Below are 16,466 nucleotides of genomic sequence, written 5' to 3' on the forward strand. Positions count from 1 at the left end.
CCCATGTTTGCATAGCAGAGTAAGGTTCTTCTTGTACCTTGTACCTTCCTAGGTGGCAGAGTGCTATTGCTTGTTACTTGGGGCAGTGCTTCTGGTAGGGGTGGGAGGGTGCTGGGTTCCTTTGCTCCAGTCTCAACCTTAAACTTGTCCTGGGCGTCTGGACCTTGGGACAATGGCTCTTTCAGCATTGCTGCCCATTCCTCTCATGGTACCCAAACTCCTCCTTGACTCTGTGGGGTTCTTTTGGAAGAGGTTTACCTGTTCCTCTAAGAGGGCCAGATGACTTTTTCTTCTATCTCCTTCCCAGAAACTATGGATCTTTTCCAGGGCACTGGAGATGTGAGAGTTTTCTATCCTAAAAGGCTAAATTTTGCTTTGCATTAGAGAAAGGTCTGGGGAATCAGAAAAGATAATTGTGTTTTTGTGACACCAAAGTGCTCTTTCTGGTCTCTTGCCCTGACCTCAATCTTTCTGCTAAGCAACTGGTAGATGTCTGAAAAAAGAGCTTATGAATGAGTGCATATTCCTTTGTGTCTGGGTGATCCCAGGGTGTCTATATTGTTCTGGTGATCCATTCTGGCCTTCAAGTATTTTACAATTTTAGCTGTTTTCTTTTTACCTACTTTCATAATGAGCAACTATTCCTCTCATGTTCTGTCAAAGGTGAAAAAGCTTATATGTCCTGTCTGTCCTCAGTGGCTCTTACCCTTTAAAATTTAGTTAATCTCTTTGTCTTGCAACTACAGGTCTCTGATAGGCTCAAGAAAAGTTATTATTTTGTAGATTATCTGGCCTTTTATTACTATTAGGATAAGAGCAATATTCTCTGGTGGCTTTTGACTTTCTAAGTAGAAGGAAAACCAAATATTTTCCACATATATTTTAACTCAGCCTTTCAAGTTTTCCAAAGCAAAATGCTTTTTTTCCCTTCACAATACCTGGTCTGCATATACCAGAGCCAGAAGTCCTAAATTAATGCTGTCTTTAGCATTCCATACAAAAGTGAATTGTTGCTATCAGTTTTTGAGCAAGTGAAGCTCAATGGATGATGTGTAGCAAGATTCCATTGTTTTAAACAAGGTGGAGTTCAAGTTTTCTCCTGCAAAAGGAAGTCTGGCCATTGGCATTGTGGGGCTGGAACTGTGGTAACTTGCTCATTAGGGAATCTAGTCTCCTTTGATAGTTCTGTTCCACAATCTTGGCCACATGACTTCATCCCCAAGGGTTTTCCAGTGGCTTAAGATGACCACTGGGCAGCCATTTGTGTTCTGTGCAGCAAGAATGAAAAAAAAAATGCAATGGCAAAAGGGCATACTACCAGCTTAGCCTTCTTTGAAGAGATTGCCTGGAAACTCCACCCAATATTTTCTACCTAACCATCATTACTGTTTGTTGCAAAAGAAGCTGTTACATATAGTATTTTTGCTCTACGTGCAGTGGCTCTGAACATGTCCTTAGTAGGGAAGGGGAAGATAGGTACTGCGTGGGCTGTTAGAAATCTCAATTACAATTAGAGGATGCGGAATACATTTTGGTAATGTGATTTCTGAGCTACGATGGTGTGGGTTGAAATATACAGATTCTATCATAAAACAGAACTGGCTGGGTTCTGATCTCAGCTCTGCAAATTACTAGTTACATGACCTTGAGCCAAGGTTCTTACCCTAACTTGTTTTACTTTCTCAGCTGTAAAAGGGGCATGATAATTATGATTTTGAAACATTTTGGTGGGGATTTAATATGATAATATATAAAAATGGTCTATCACATAGGAATGGATCAATAAATGGTATGTTTTATGTCACCACCATATAATAACTTATACTAGATTCAGTTTTTTAAGGGAGGACAGAGTTTATCAAGGCTGATACTGATTAATAAGGTAGAAAGGCCATTTAATTTGTTTCTCTTGGGTAAAGCTTTATCTTTTAGATGGGATTGAGGGTCTCAATTTCTACCCTTTAAATATATCATTTTTATACTTTGAACTATAGTGAAATACTGCTCAAAATTTAGGTTTATGATAGCAGCACTTTACGTAATACCAAGCCAAGAAACAGATAAGATGAGTTCCAGTTTGAATTCTACCATTAGAAGTTATGAAACTTGTGAAAGTCATTCTAACCCTCTGGACTTCAGTTTTGTCAGCAGACAAATCAATTAGGTAGACGAGCTGACCTCCACCACTATTTGACAGCTTTAAAGCACCATGATTCTATGCAGTTTTACTTGCCCCAGACATATTCTCTTGTCAAAAGAAACATCCTAAAACCAGCAAATAAAGTGATAAAGACTTAATTTATCAAACCAAAGTTGAATTTTTACAGGAACTGGCTTTATTGTGAGGTTTTGCTAGTTCTGAAATGAAGTGATAGATATTAATTGAACAACACGGTGCTGTATTTAAAAACTGTCTTCAAATTCTGGTTGTGGTGATTGCTGGCCTAGACAAAGTGTGTCACTTAAACTCTTTGTGCCTTAGATTACTCATTTATAAAATGGGCAATATATATAAAGGCCACAATGAGGACTAAATGAAATAACAATGTAAAAGTACTTATAAAAACGGCACAATTTTTCAAATGCTAAGGTCTTTAGAAAGTCCAATGGGTAAAAAATGGAAAATGCCCTCACTCTGTGGTGTGGAGATTGTGTAATAGTGTTATAAATAAAATACAGTAAAATAAAACCACTAAGGATCTCTGTTTGTGTTAGATTTTGCCAATCTATTTTTCCATCCAGAAAAACTTAGGCACTTCAGAAACCAGACCAGCAAGGCATGCCTGTGATTTTGTGCATGAAGTGTGTCCTTGAGATAAATTTCCAGATGTGATCTTTGTATCTGAGGCATTCTGCTTGTGATCCAGTGAGCTGAAACAAATAGCAAATCTTTTGCAGTGTGTGGCTATTAATGCTGTCTGCTCTCCTCAATTTACCCATCTGAATTGACAGTTAAAGCTCCTCTATAAATAGCAAGTTATTAGTTAAAGCATGGTTGCCATATGGCAAAATAGTCTCTGTTGTTAAACTGATTAAATACAACAGCAATGTCTAGTCTTTAAGAAGATATTGTGTTCTATGATAAAAGGCTAGAGATTATTTTTGTTCCCTAACATGTATTAAGCTTATATAGTCTCTGTTTCTATATGTGTGTGTGTATATTTATTCATCTTGTCACTACTTTTTAAAACTCTTGAAGCATGCCATATGTATATTAAAGTGTGCAAAGTGCACTAATATTAAGTCTACAGATGATGGATTTTTACATAGCTATGTACTTGTGTTACTACTCTGCAGAGCAAGATATGGAACATTTCCAATCTCCAAGATGTTCCCCTTATATCTCTTCCCTGTCAATAATCTTATGGTTTTCAATATTTAAAAAATTTTGCCTTTATGGTAATGAGCTTCTAAAAAGGAATGAGGTATTTTTTTTCATTTTTAAAATTATTTATTTATTTATTTTTAGGAAGGAAGTATTTTGAAGGGCAATTCCAACCTTTTAAAATTTCCTGGAAGTATTAATAATTATGACAAAAAAGAAAAACCTCTGTATGATACTGAATAATGCAATGAAGTATAATAATGATATTGTAAGTTATAAACTTCATTATATGATCACTGAAATGAAACAGAATTGCAATGTGGAAACCTCACGCAATTCTATCCAAATCTCCCACCTGCGAACCAAAACATGGAGCTGCCACACAGGCTGGTGAGTGGTCTATTGGTCATGTTGCCAGGCAACCTCAGTCAGTATCAGAGACACCCAACTGAGCAGCAGATACTCGGACTAGAAGGTATCTTAGAAACAGAAAGGTCCAGCTGAAGGAGAGGGAGGGAGGGAGGAGAGAGAAAAATAAAGAGTGCCACTTGAACACTTATCCCTGTTAGTCATGACCACAAACAATTTTTTTTTTTTTGCCTAGCAACATGCAGCTAGCTTAGAGCAAAATTCTTTGGGTTTCTAGTCACTTCACTGTGTTTTCCTCCTTCATTGTGTCCACAGGCACGAGTGTGGAGGCTTGGTAAACTGCGTCATCGTTAATTTTTAGGAGGGAAGGATGTTCTGCGAGTCATTTTCAGCACATTCAAACCATGTTAACTAAAAGTTCCTTGAGATTTTCATCATACAGTACTATATGTGATTCAGTCATGCTTAAAATAACCTGATTTTTACATTGATATACTTTCTTTAAAAAAAATGGAAAGTACAAGATAAAATACTCACCACCTGGAATCAGCCCTCTTCGTGGAAGGTAAAGCTAAAAAGGAAGGGAGAGGGAGGCAGGTGTAAGCCCCTCTGGGAGGGTATTAGAGGAGATGATGCGCACCAAGCAAACAGGGAAAGAATCTGGGATGATGACCTTGGCTGCACCCTCCACTCTGAGATGCAACTTTTATGTATTTTCCTGGAAAGGTATTTTCCATTCTCCATGGCTTTCTATAAAATCTTTTCTACTGTACTGTGCTCTCACCCCACACTACTTTCCTTCCTTCCTGTTTAACTGATGGCATACAGAGAAAATAGCCCCTGTGAGATAGGAAGCTCCTGCTAATTTATCACTCTGCCCGACTTCTTTCATTCTTCCCTTCCGATGCTTCTTCCCCTTATAAGCCAATGCCTTCATGCATGCTCTGGATCTTACACCTGTATGTGTTCTAAAGCCCTGACTTGAGTATTTTCTTTCTCTTCTGTATTCTCAGCCTTCTCCCTCTCTCCTGATTTCTTCCCATTGACATTAGACATGTCAAAGGATCTTTCCCCTTAAAAACAAACATTGACCTGTGCACGAATCCTCCCTATAGTCCAAGTCCACTTTCAGCTGCACAGAAACTCTTGTCTCTGCTCACAACTAGATGTTTCCAAGAATATCTATATTCTCTGTCTCAAATCTGCATCCTCCATTATTCACACCTCAACACGCTGACTCACCTTTTCTGTTTGTCTGAAACTGTTCTTTCTAAAGTCACAAAAGTGAGTCCTGGAGCTGTACATAGACTATATACCTTTGATCTCTTTGCATAACTTTGTACCATCGAGCATGTCCTCTCTTTTACAATATTCTTTCTATTGGAATCTATAATATTGCACTCCTATTTTTTCCTTCCCTTGATAGCCCTTGCCAATCTCATTGGTGGGCTTACCTTTCTTTAAATCGGTACTCTATAAGATTCTTTTTGGCACCCTCTTTTTTTTTCTCACACTCACACTCTCACTGAATAAATTTTACCAATTTCCATGATTTTAGTTAACACTGGTTTGCTGACTTCCTCGGCTTTACTGCTCCTGAAATTCAGTTCTATACTCGCCTGCTTTCTGGCGGCTCCACCTGTATGTCCCACAGGAGCCTCAGAATCATCAGAGTTGACCAGTAAATTTTTGAATACTCTGATTTTTTCTGTAATGAACTTAATTTTTAAAAATATATAAAAAATGATGAAATGCATAAAGAACAAGATAAAACAATAAAATCAATTCTCTTTTTTTAACTTTAAACAAATTGTTATTACACACAGGTTGTCACATAATTGGATATTTCTCTACATTGTATGCAATTATTCTTACTCTCCACAGAAAGACTGCTTCTTAATTTTTCATCTGGTTATGGCAAGCACTAAAATCCCGATTTTTGACAGAATAATAGTTACAATGCCTCAGTGATTTAAGTTGAAAGTAGTACATCGGTACATGGCTCTTGTGCTAAGTTATCCGGAATGTACAAATGTCTTTTTATTCAAAAATACAAAGTAAATGATCTGTAGGTATGGGCAATGACAGCAGTAAAGCATTATATGTTGTCAAATCAGTAATGGATGCTTATAGTGATTTTCTTAAATATCAGCCTTTTTTTTTTTAAACATTTATTTATTCATCTTGGGAGGGGGCAGAGGGAGAGAGAGAATCCTCAGGCAGGCTCCCTGATGAGCATGGAGCCAATCACGGGGCTTGATCTCATGACCCTGAGATCATGACCTGAGCCGCAATCCAGAGTTGGCCACTTAACCGACTAAGCCACCCAGGCGCCTGGCCAGCCTTTTCTTCAGTCATTTTCTTCAGCTGACTTCTCTGAAGTTATTGTTGAGGAGCTCTGCCTTGATCTTCCTCTCACAGCTCATTAATAATGGTGAAGCACTATTCTAGAACTAGAATGTGCCACCTCCCATACCACCTCCTATTCTACCCATTGCATCCGTTCCAAGGTCCTTTTTTTCTTTAGGAATTCCAGTGAATTACAAGTGTAATTAGCTGTAGTTAACAGAGCGGCCCCTCCAGCTGCATTCAATAAAGCAGTTCTTATAATCTTAGTTGGATTAGTGATTCACTTTTCCACCATATTCACAAAATCTCCAAGCATAGTGTCATAACCAACTAACTTTGCATAATTTTCTCAACTGTCAATGCTCTTTCAACACTGGAATTCTTCTCAATGGTTATTGAAGGAATTTTGAGTGTCCTCTTAACAATTTCTATAGCAAGTTTTTGATCTTCATTAGCTGGAGTTATTGAATCCAAGGCTGGAAAGCAGGGTACAAGCCCCTCTCAGAACACTGAGGGCACCTGAAACTCTGTCTTTCTTTTCATTCACTTTATTATCACTTGTCTAACCAACTTTCAGCACAGCTACTCCATCTCAGAGTTTGCCACATGTTCATTCAGCCTTTCCTTTTCATATTCACTGGTTGAAATATCTAACTGCTCAATGATTTCCTGAATACATTTTTCAGTTTGGGCTTTGTCATCTTTTCCTTTAAAAGCATGGCATCATTTTTGGTCACAGTGACCTCTCCAACTTTTCCTAAGTTGTGAGGCTAAACATCTTTAAGATTTAGAGTCAATCCTTCTTCTGCGAACATTGTACCATCAGTAGCAATAGCCACATCTTTAAGTTGGTTCTTTCTACTGTCACCAAAACCTGGAGCTTTGACTGCTACAACCTGAAAACCAACTTTTAGCCTATATAAACCACTGTACTCAGAGCTTCTCCATCAGTATCTTCAGCAATTATGACCAAGGGTTTATGATGAGCATTGAAAGTTTCAAGAGCAGGTACAATGGACTGGACACTAGGAATTTTCTTTTCACTCGGTAGAACATACGCATCTTGGAATTCACATTTCTGACCTCTTTTTTTTTAAGTTTTACTTTAGAGAGAGAGCATGTGTGCACAAGCAGAGGGAGGGGCAGAGGGAGAGTGAGAGAGAGATGGAGAAAAACAGACTCCCCGCTGAGCACAGAGCCCAACACGGTGCTCGATCCCACCACCCTGAGATCATGACCTGAGCCATAATCAAGAGTCCAAAGCTTAACCGACTGAGCCACCCAGGCACCCCCACATTTCTGAGCTTTTGATGTATTAATAAGGTATGGAGAAATACAGCCTCGATCAGACTTCATATCTTCAATAATTTCTAATTCATCATTTAGTGTTTTTCCATCCTTTACTGTGATGATATCCTTTCTCCCAAGCATTTTCATTGCATCAGAGATAATGTTGCAGATTTCTTTGTCTCCATTTGCAGAAATCATGGCAACCTGAGCAATGTCTTCAGGGGTTGTCACAGATTTAGACTGCTTCCTAAGTTCAGCAATTACAGCATCAACAGCTAGCATTACACCTCTCCCAATTTCCACAGGATTAGCCCCTTTGCTAATCTTCTCAAAGCCTTCCTTGGCAACAGAGTGTTCCAGGGCAGTAGCAGTCGTGGTGCCATCCCCAGCCTCTTCATTTGTGTTATTGGCAACATCTTGAACAAGTTTAGCGCCAGTATTTTTATATTTATCTTGTAAGTCAATGGACTTTGCAATGATCACACCATCTTTTGTTACTCTGGAATTTCCCCAACTCTGTTAAGTAATCACTGTTCTTCCCTTTGGCCCCATAGTAATGGCTACAGCATTGGCTAAATGGTCTATGCCTTGAAGCATTAAGGCTTGGGCATCTATACCAAATTTTACATCTTTGGCATAGGCCCAGGTGAGATGAGGAGCCAGTGCCCTGGACACTGGCCTAATTTGGCAAAGGACTGCTGGTAATTGAAGCATTTCTGTGGAATGATGGCAGAGTGTGCGGGCAGCGAGGCAGGCCGTCAGAAGCAAGTGAAGGCATATAATCAGTACTCTTAACGGTGATGTTGGCCCCAGAAATCTTAATCTTCAACAGGTCTTTGATTTTATCTGGGATTGCTGTATTATAAGCTCAGTGAAGTAAGTTGTCCCAACCATCTAGCACAGGGCTAAGAGCATTTAGGCACTTCAATTTGTCCAATGAGTGAAATAAATAGCTTATATATGAATGACTCTTAAACGTTTTTCTCTTTTCAAGTTGTATTAAATTATTTTGCTCATCATACTATTGATCACAGTGATAGCAATGGCTAATATGTATTGGTTAGTTACTATGTGCCAGTTCTTATGATTCTCATTTTATATATATAATCTTTACCATGACCTCACAAGTAGGTATTGCTCTCATTGCCACTTTGTAAACATGAGAACAACTGAGTTTAGCAGGGAAATTAATCTCTCCAATATCTCCAAATGAAAGGGTGGTAGAGGTGGGACTTGAATCAAAGTCTGTGTAATACCCCTAACTGTACTATATAGTGGTGGGTTTTTAGAAAAACAACAACAACAACAACAACAACGCAACACTTTTTATATTTCTGGCTCTTTGATACAAACATTTATTGTTGTGATACCTTTGCTATTATTTATTCCCTTCAATATCTCAGAACTGGCATATGACTATAAGCACAGTCTTTCTTAGGTGTCAACAATTATCATTTTGGTTTGGCATGAAGAGAGAACTTAGAATATGCATTCAGGGAGCATCTGGGTGGCTCAGTTGGTTAGATGTCCGATTCTTGATTTCGGCTCAGGTGATGGGATCAGGGGTCCTGGGATTAATCCCTGTGGCAGGTTCTGTGCTCAGTGGGGAGTCTGCTTGAGGATTTTCTCTCTCCCTCTATCTGTCCCTCCCCCTGTTCGCATTCGCACGCTCTCTCTCTCAAAAAAAAAAAAAAAAAGAAAAGAAAAGAAAAAAAGAATGTGCATTCAGGTTTGGGTTAAGAGAAAAGGAGCTTCTGTAAAATGGTAGGTGGAGATAATGGAGGAATATTGGGATGGCCAGGAGATATGATGTTGCTCCAAAGAAGAGAAAGAAAATACAGGGAAGTTGGGGAAAGAATGGGAGAGACAACTGACAAATATATCCTACAGAGCCAATTGCAAATTGAAAAGAAAAATCCTGGCTAGTGACTTTTATAAGTGAAAATAGGGAGAATATAGAGAGGAAATGAGATAAATGAAGAAGGAATATAAAAAAAAATGTGATGAAGAGAAACATGACTTAAGTATGATCAAAGAGAAATATAATTTCATAAAATGAGAAGACAGAGAATAACCAGGAATTAAAAATGGCATAAAGAAAAATATCCAGTGCATCACTATAGGTTTCATTGACTCAGATTGCTGCCTTTGTAGGTATCTGCCAGAAATGTGAAGCAAAAAGAAAAATAAAATGTTGATTGCTCTTCTGCTGGGGTGGAGCTGAATGGATGTGGGAAATCTGAGAATTTTTATACTAATTATGGTTTTTTGCAGGAGAGGAATCATACCAGCATTTTCTTTCTCAGTTTGTGCACTGTTTTATTCCACTGAAATTAATAGATAAGAGATTTTGGAATGGAGTATACTTACTGATTTGTTTGGATATCAATCAGTGGTTAGAATGTATTTAACTATGCTTATCAAAATCAAAAGAAAACATTGTAACAATTTAGCCGCATATAGTGGAGCCTTTCCTTGGACAAATCAGATGTTATTGATCTTGAAGCTTTATACTTTTGCTATTTGACGTATAAAACTATAAAAGCTTTGCAGAAAATTTATGAGTTTTTGCTTTTGGAATTTGAACCTTGACTCAAAAATGAACTGTAATAAGAAAAACTGTCTATTAATAATTTGTTTCTCACTGCTCTAATGTAAACTATAAAGATCTCACTTCTAGAAAAGAAACCTAACAATTGAGGTAAAATTGAGTATGGTGATAGTCATTTCTGTCCTGCCCCACTCTGTTCCCCAGCCTACCACCATATTCCCCATAGCTCATTTCTGGTAAATAATAGTGAAAGAAAAATTGTATCCAGAAGTTGATTTAATTGGCAATGAATGGCACAAGTGATAAATGGACATACAATTTTTCGTGACCCAGAGACATAATATTATTTAATTATTGCATTAAAATGAGAATTAAGGTGATTTAAAATAGCATTTTTAGATTAGACCTTTAAAAACAGACTATAGGATAGATTATATTTCTTATACACTACATCTTCTTTTTAAATTTTTCTTTTGTCTGAATAAAAACAAATAATAGGGTGCCTTCTTTTAACAGGGAGGTTGTTTTTGCTCATAGTAATTTGATTTTCGAATCTAATTCTTTTTGTTATTAACTCAATAATGATTTTTTCAGATTACAGTATACTATTGATAGGAGACCATGTTCTTCTGTAGCAGCAATCACTGTAGTTCTCAGGTACTTCATTTAGTATGCCATTTTAATCTAAATCATATAGAAAGGAAGAACCTTTTGGGGTTCAAGTAGGTATGTCTTTAATATATTAAAATTTCTTTACGTAAGTGACATGTACAGTTCATTCGTGTTGTTTCTTCTGTAAAAACTGAATTGGATTTGATGAAATGTAGGCTGCAACAGTGACAGTGATAGGAAGTGAAGTAGTCTTCCCTAATTTCAATGACTGCTTTTAAATACTGGTCCTGATGGTTTTGGGAAGGTATTTATTTGGAACAAAAACCACAAATGCAACCAGAAAAGATAGCTCCTGAATCTTGCATGAGACTCCAGGTTTGGAAAGTTAGCCAATTTCTTGAAAAGAATGTAGAGTTTTAATAGAATTTGACATGGGTGTAAACTATTATCTTTCCAAAGTCACATAGATTCTGTAACACTGGAGACTTTTGGAAACGAGTATATCAGACTTTATTGTATTTTTAAATTTTTAATTAACTAAAAAATTTATTCGTTTATTTTAGGAGAGGGTGGGGAAGGGCAGAGGGAGAGGAGAGAGAGAATCTCAAACAGAGTCCCCACTGAGCATGCCCCACCCCCACATGGGGCTCAATCCCAAGATCCTCAGATCATGACCTGAGATGAAATCAAGAGTCAGACATGTGGGCGCCTGGGTGGCTCAGATGGTTAAGTGTCTGCCTTAGGCTCAGGTCATGATCTCAGGGTCCTGGGATCGAGTCCCGCATCGGGCTTCCTGCTCCTTGGGAGCCTGCTTCTCCCTCTGCCTCTCTCTCTCTGTCTCTGTCTCTCATGAATAAATAAATAAAATCTTAAAAAAAAAAAAAGAGTCAGATATGTAACCAACTGAGATACCCAGGTGCCCCATAAATCAGCCATTATTTTAACGATAAGGTCTGCCCTCCTTTTCATTCTCATTTACTCTGTTTTGTGAACAACTTTTGACAATCCTTTGAGTCTGATACTATTTGTTACACTTCATCATAACTGTGTGTGTGCCCATGTACTCACATATGCACGTGCACAAGTGTCACATAACTAAGGATTTTATTCTTTATCACCATTACATGGTGCTTTTCTTACTTGCTTTCAAATAAAACATATATTTCTCATAATTCAGATAATATATGCTATTTCTGGATAATTTGAAAATTAGAAAAAATAATAGGAAGAATTGAAAAACAAAAAACCCCACACATTCCCACCTATTCTTTCTAGTACTTTTATAAAAATAAGTAAAGCAATAGTTGTGATTATAGTGTATAAACAACTGTGTATGTTTGTTGAATTTTATAGTATCTTATAAGCTTTTTTCATGTTACTACAAAATTGCATAAATTTCTAATAGCAGCATAATATGCTATCAATTAGTTATGTATCTATTTTGAACTCTTTTAAATAAATAATGCCCTCATACCATTTCCATGTATAAAGCCTTTAATATGGGGTTTTTATTTTTTACTTATTTGTTTTTTAAAATTTAAATTCAAGTTAGTTAACATATAGTATAGTATTGGTTTCAGGAGTAGAATTTAGTGATTTATCATCTACCTATAACACCCAGTGCTCATCCCAACAAGTGCCCTCTTTAATACCCATCACATATCTAGCCCATCCCCCCAACCACCTCCCCTCCAGCAACCCTCAGTTTGTTCTCTATAGTTAAGAGTCTCTTGTGGTTTGCCTCCCTCTCTGTTTTTGTCTTACTTTATTTTTCCTTCCCTTCCCCTATGTTCATCTGTTTTGTTTCTTAAATTCCACATATGAGTGAAATCATATGATATTTATCTTTCTCTGACTGACTTATTTCACTTAGCATAATATACTCTAGTTCTATCCATGTTGTTGCAAATGGCAAGATTTCATTCTTTTTGATGGCTAATATTCCATTGTGTGTGTGTGTGTGTGTGTGTGTGTACCACTTCTTTATCTCTTCATCAGTCGATGGACATTTGGGCCCCTTCCATAATTTGGCTATCATTGATAGTGCTGCTATAAACATTGGGGTGCATATGCCCCTTTGAATCAGCATTTTTGTATCCTTTGGATAAATACCTAGTAGTGTAGTTGCTGGGTCCTAGGGTAGTTCAATTTTTAACTTTTTGAGGAACCTCCATATTGTATTCCAGAGTGGCTACACCAGTTTGCATTCCTGCCAGCAATGTAAGAGGGTTCCCTTTTCTCTGCATCCTCAACCAACATCTGTTTTTTCATGAGTTGTTAATTATAGCCATTCTGACAGGTGTAAGGTGGTATCTCATCCTGGTTTTAATTTGTATTTCCATGATCATGAGTAATGTTGAGCATTTTTTTATATTGTCTGTTAGCTATTTGTATGTCTTCTTTGGAGAAATGTGTGCTCATGTCTTCTGTCCATTTCTTAACGGGATTATTTATTTTGGGGGTGTTGATTTTGATGAGTTCCTTATAGATTCTGGATACTAGCCCTTTAGCTGATATGTCATTTGCAAATATCTTCTTCCATTCTGTCGGTTGAGTTTTAGTTCTGTTGATTGTTTTCTTCACTGTGCGGAAGCCTTTTATCTTGATGAGGTCCCAATAGTTCATTTTTGGTTTTGTTTCCCTTGCCTCTGGTGATGTGTCTAGTAAGAAGTTGCTACGGCTAAGGTCAAAGAGGTTGCTGCTTGCTTTCTCCACTAGGATTTTGATGGTTTTCTGTTTCACATTTAGGTCTTTCATCCATTTTGAATTTATTTTTGTGTATGGTATAAGAAAGTGGTCTAGTTTCATGCTTTTGCATGTGGCTGTTCAGTTTTCCCAACACCATTTGTTGAAGAGACTGCCTTTTTTCCATTGGATATTCTTTCCTGCTTTGTCAAAGATTAGTTGACCATATAGTTATGGGTCCATTTCTGGTTTCTCTATTCTGTTCCATTGATCTATGTGACTGTTTTTGTGCCAGTACCATACTCTCTTGATGATTACAGCTTTGTAATACAGTCTGAAGTCTGGGATCATGATGACTCCTGCTTTTCTTTTCTTTTTCAACTACTTTGGCTATTCAGGTTCTTTTATGGTTCCATACAAGTTTTAGGATTGTTTGTTCTAGTTCTGTGAAAACTGCTGGTGTTATTTTGATCATGATTGTATTGAATGTGTAGATTGCTTTGGGTAGTGTAGACATTTTAGATATATCTGTTTTTCTAATCCATGAGCATGAAATGTTTTTCCATTTCTTTGTGTCTTTTTCAATTTCTTTCGTAAGTGTTCTATAACTTTCAGCATACAGATCTTTTACCTCTTTGGTTAGGTTTATTCCTAGGTATCTTATGTTTTTTGGGGCAATTGTACATGGGATCAATTCCTTGATTTCTCTTTCTGCTGCTTCATTATTGGTGTATAGAAGTGCAACAGATTTCTGTACATTGATTTTATATCTTGCAACTTTGCTAAATTCATGTATCAGTTCTAGCAATTTTTCTCTACTCAAAATTTGGATCCTTTCTCTTTTCTACATAGGACATCATGTCATCTGTGAAGCATGAAAGTTTGACTTCTTCCTTCCAGATTTGCGTGCCTTTTATTTCTTTTTGTTTTCTGATTGCTGAGACTAGGACTTCTAGTACTGAGTTGAACAACAGTGATGAGAGTGGACATCCCTGTCTTGTTCCTGACCATAGAGGAAAAGCTCTCATATTTTCCCCATTAAGGATGATATTCGCTGTGGATCTTTCATATAGGCCTTTACGATGTTGAGGTATATTTCTTCTATCCCTATTTTCTTGAGGGTTTTTTTTATCAAGAAAGGATTCTGTGTTTTGTCAAATGCTTTTTCTGCATCTATTGAGAGGATCATATGGTTCTTATCCTTTCTTTCATTAATGTGGTGTATCATGTTGATTGATTTGTGGATATTGAACCACCCTGCAGCCCAGGAATAAATCCCACTTGATCATGGTGAATAATCCTTTCAATGTACTGTTGGATTCAATTTGCTAATATCTTGTTGAGAATTTTTGTATCCGTGTTCATCAGGGATGCTGGTCTGTAATGCTCCTTTTTAGTGGGGTCTTTGTCTTTTTGGGATCAAGGCCTCATAGAGTGAATTAGTTTTCCTTTCATTTCTATTTTTTTGCAATAGCTTCAGAAGAATAGGAATTAATTCTTCCTTAAATATCTGGTAGAATTCCCTTGGGAAGCCATCTGGCCCTGGCCCTGGACTCTTGTTTGTTGGGAGATTTTTGATTACTGACTCAATTTCTTTACTGGTCATGGGGTCTGTTCAAATTTTCTATTTCTTACTGTTTCAGTTTTGGTAGTTTATATGTTTCTAGGTATTTATCCATTTCTTCCAGATTGCCCAATTTGTTGGCATATAATTGCTCATAATATTCTTTTATAATTGTTTGTATTTCTATGGTGTTGTTTGTGATCTCTCTTCTTTCATTTGTGATTTTATTTATTTGGGTCCTTTCTCTTTTCTTTTTGGTAACTCTGGGTAGAGGTTTATCAGTTTTGTTAATTCTTTCAAAAAAGCAGCTCCTAGTTTCATTCATCTGTTTTACTGCTTTTTTGATTTCTATATTATTTATTTCTTCTCTAATCTTCATTATTTCCCTTCTACTAGATTTTGGCTTTGTTTGCTGTTCTTTTTCCAGCTCCTTTAGGTGTAAGGTTAGGTTGTGTATTTGAGACTTTTCTTGCTTCTCGAGGAAGGCCTATATTGCTATACCTTTCCCTCTTAGGATCGACTTTGGTGGGTCCCAAAGGTTTTGGACTGTCATATTTTCATTTTCATTTGCTTCCATGTATTTTTTTAATTTCTTCTTTAATTTCCTCATTACCCATTCATTCTTTAGTAGGATGTTCTTTAACCTCTATATATTTGTGGTCTTCCCAAATTTTTTCTTGTAGTTGACTTCAAGTTTTATAGTGTTGTGGTCTAAAAATGTGCATGGTATGATCTTAATTTTTTTGTACTTGTTGAGGCCTGATTTGTGGCCCAGAATGTGATCCATTCTGGAGAATGTTCTAATTGCACCCAAAAAGACTGTGTATTCTGCTGCTTTAGGATGAAATGTTCTGAATATATCTGTTAAGTCCATCTGGACCTGTTTGTCATTCAAAGCCATTGTTTCCTTGTTGATCTTCTGCTTAGATGATCTGTCCATTGCTGTGAGTGGGATGTTAAAATCCCCTACTATTATGGTATTATTATCAATGAGTTTCTTTAAGTTTGTTATCAATTGATTTATATATCTGGCTGCTCCCAAGTTGGGGGCATAAATATTTACAATTGTTAGATCTTCTTGTTGGATAGACCCCTTTCTTATGATATAGTGTCCTTCTTCATCTCTTATTATAGTCTTTGGTTTAAAATCTAGTTTGTCTTATATAAGTATGGTTACTCCAACTTTCTTTTGATGTCTATTAACATGATAGATGGTTCTCCACCCCTACCTTTCAATCTGGAGATGTCTTTGGGTCAAAAATGAGTCTCTTGTAAGCAGAGAATTGATGGGTCTTGTTTTTTCAACCATTCTGATACCCCATATCTTTTGATTGGAGCATCCATTCCATTTACATTCAGAGTAATTATTGATAGATATGAATATAGTACCATTATATTACCTACAACCACCCTGTTCCTCTAGATTGTCTCTGTTCCTTTCTGGTCTGTGTTGCTTTTGGTCTCTCTTTCCCACTCAAGGGTCTGCTTTAGTATTTCTTGCCGAACTTAGTGTTTAGTATTCATGAACCCCTTTAGTTTTTGCCTGTCTTGGAAACTCTTTATCTCTCCTTCTACTCTGAATGACAGCCTTGCTGCATATATAGTATTCTTGGCTGCATATTCTTCCCATTTAACATGTTGAATATATCATGCTACTGTCTTCTGGCCTGCCAATTTTCTGTGGACAGGCTTGCTGCTAACCTTCTGTGTCTACCCTTATA

The 16,466-nt window shown here is 37.0% G+C and overlaps 1 protein-coding gene and 1 pseudogene across 1 annotated transcript in view; one reads left to right on the forward strand and one right to left on the reverse strand.

The window, feature by feature from the left end:
* The window catches only part of GALNT13 (polypeptide N-acetylgalactosaminyltransferase 13), a 544,730-nt gene that overhangs the window by 52,848 nt on the left and 475,416 nt on the right, over window positions 1-16,466 (forward strand). The window lies entirely within an intron of this gene.
* LOC123838476 (60 kDa heat shock protein, mitochondrial-like) lies at window positions 6,148-8,047 on the reverse strand (annotated as a pseudogene).

Source organism: Mirounga angustirostris, unplaced genomic scaffold, assembly GCF_029215605.1.
Source record: "Mirounga angustirostris isolate CCGP_5_RB_7025 unplaced genomic scaffold, mMirAng1.0.hap1 SCAF_3, whole genome shotgun sequence".
NCBI classification, from domain to species: domain Eukaryota; kingdom Metazoa; phylum Chordata; class Mammalia; order Carnivora; family Phocidae; genus Mirounga; species Mirounga angustirostris.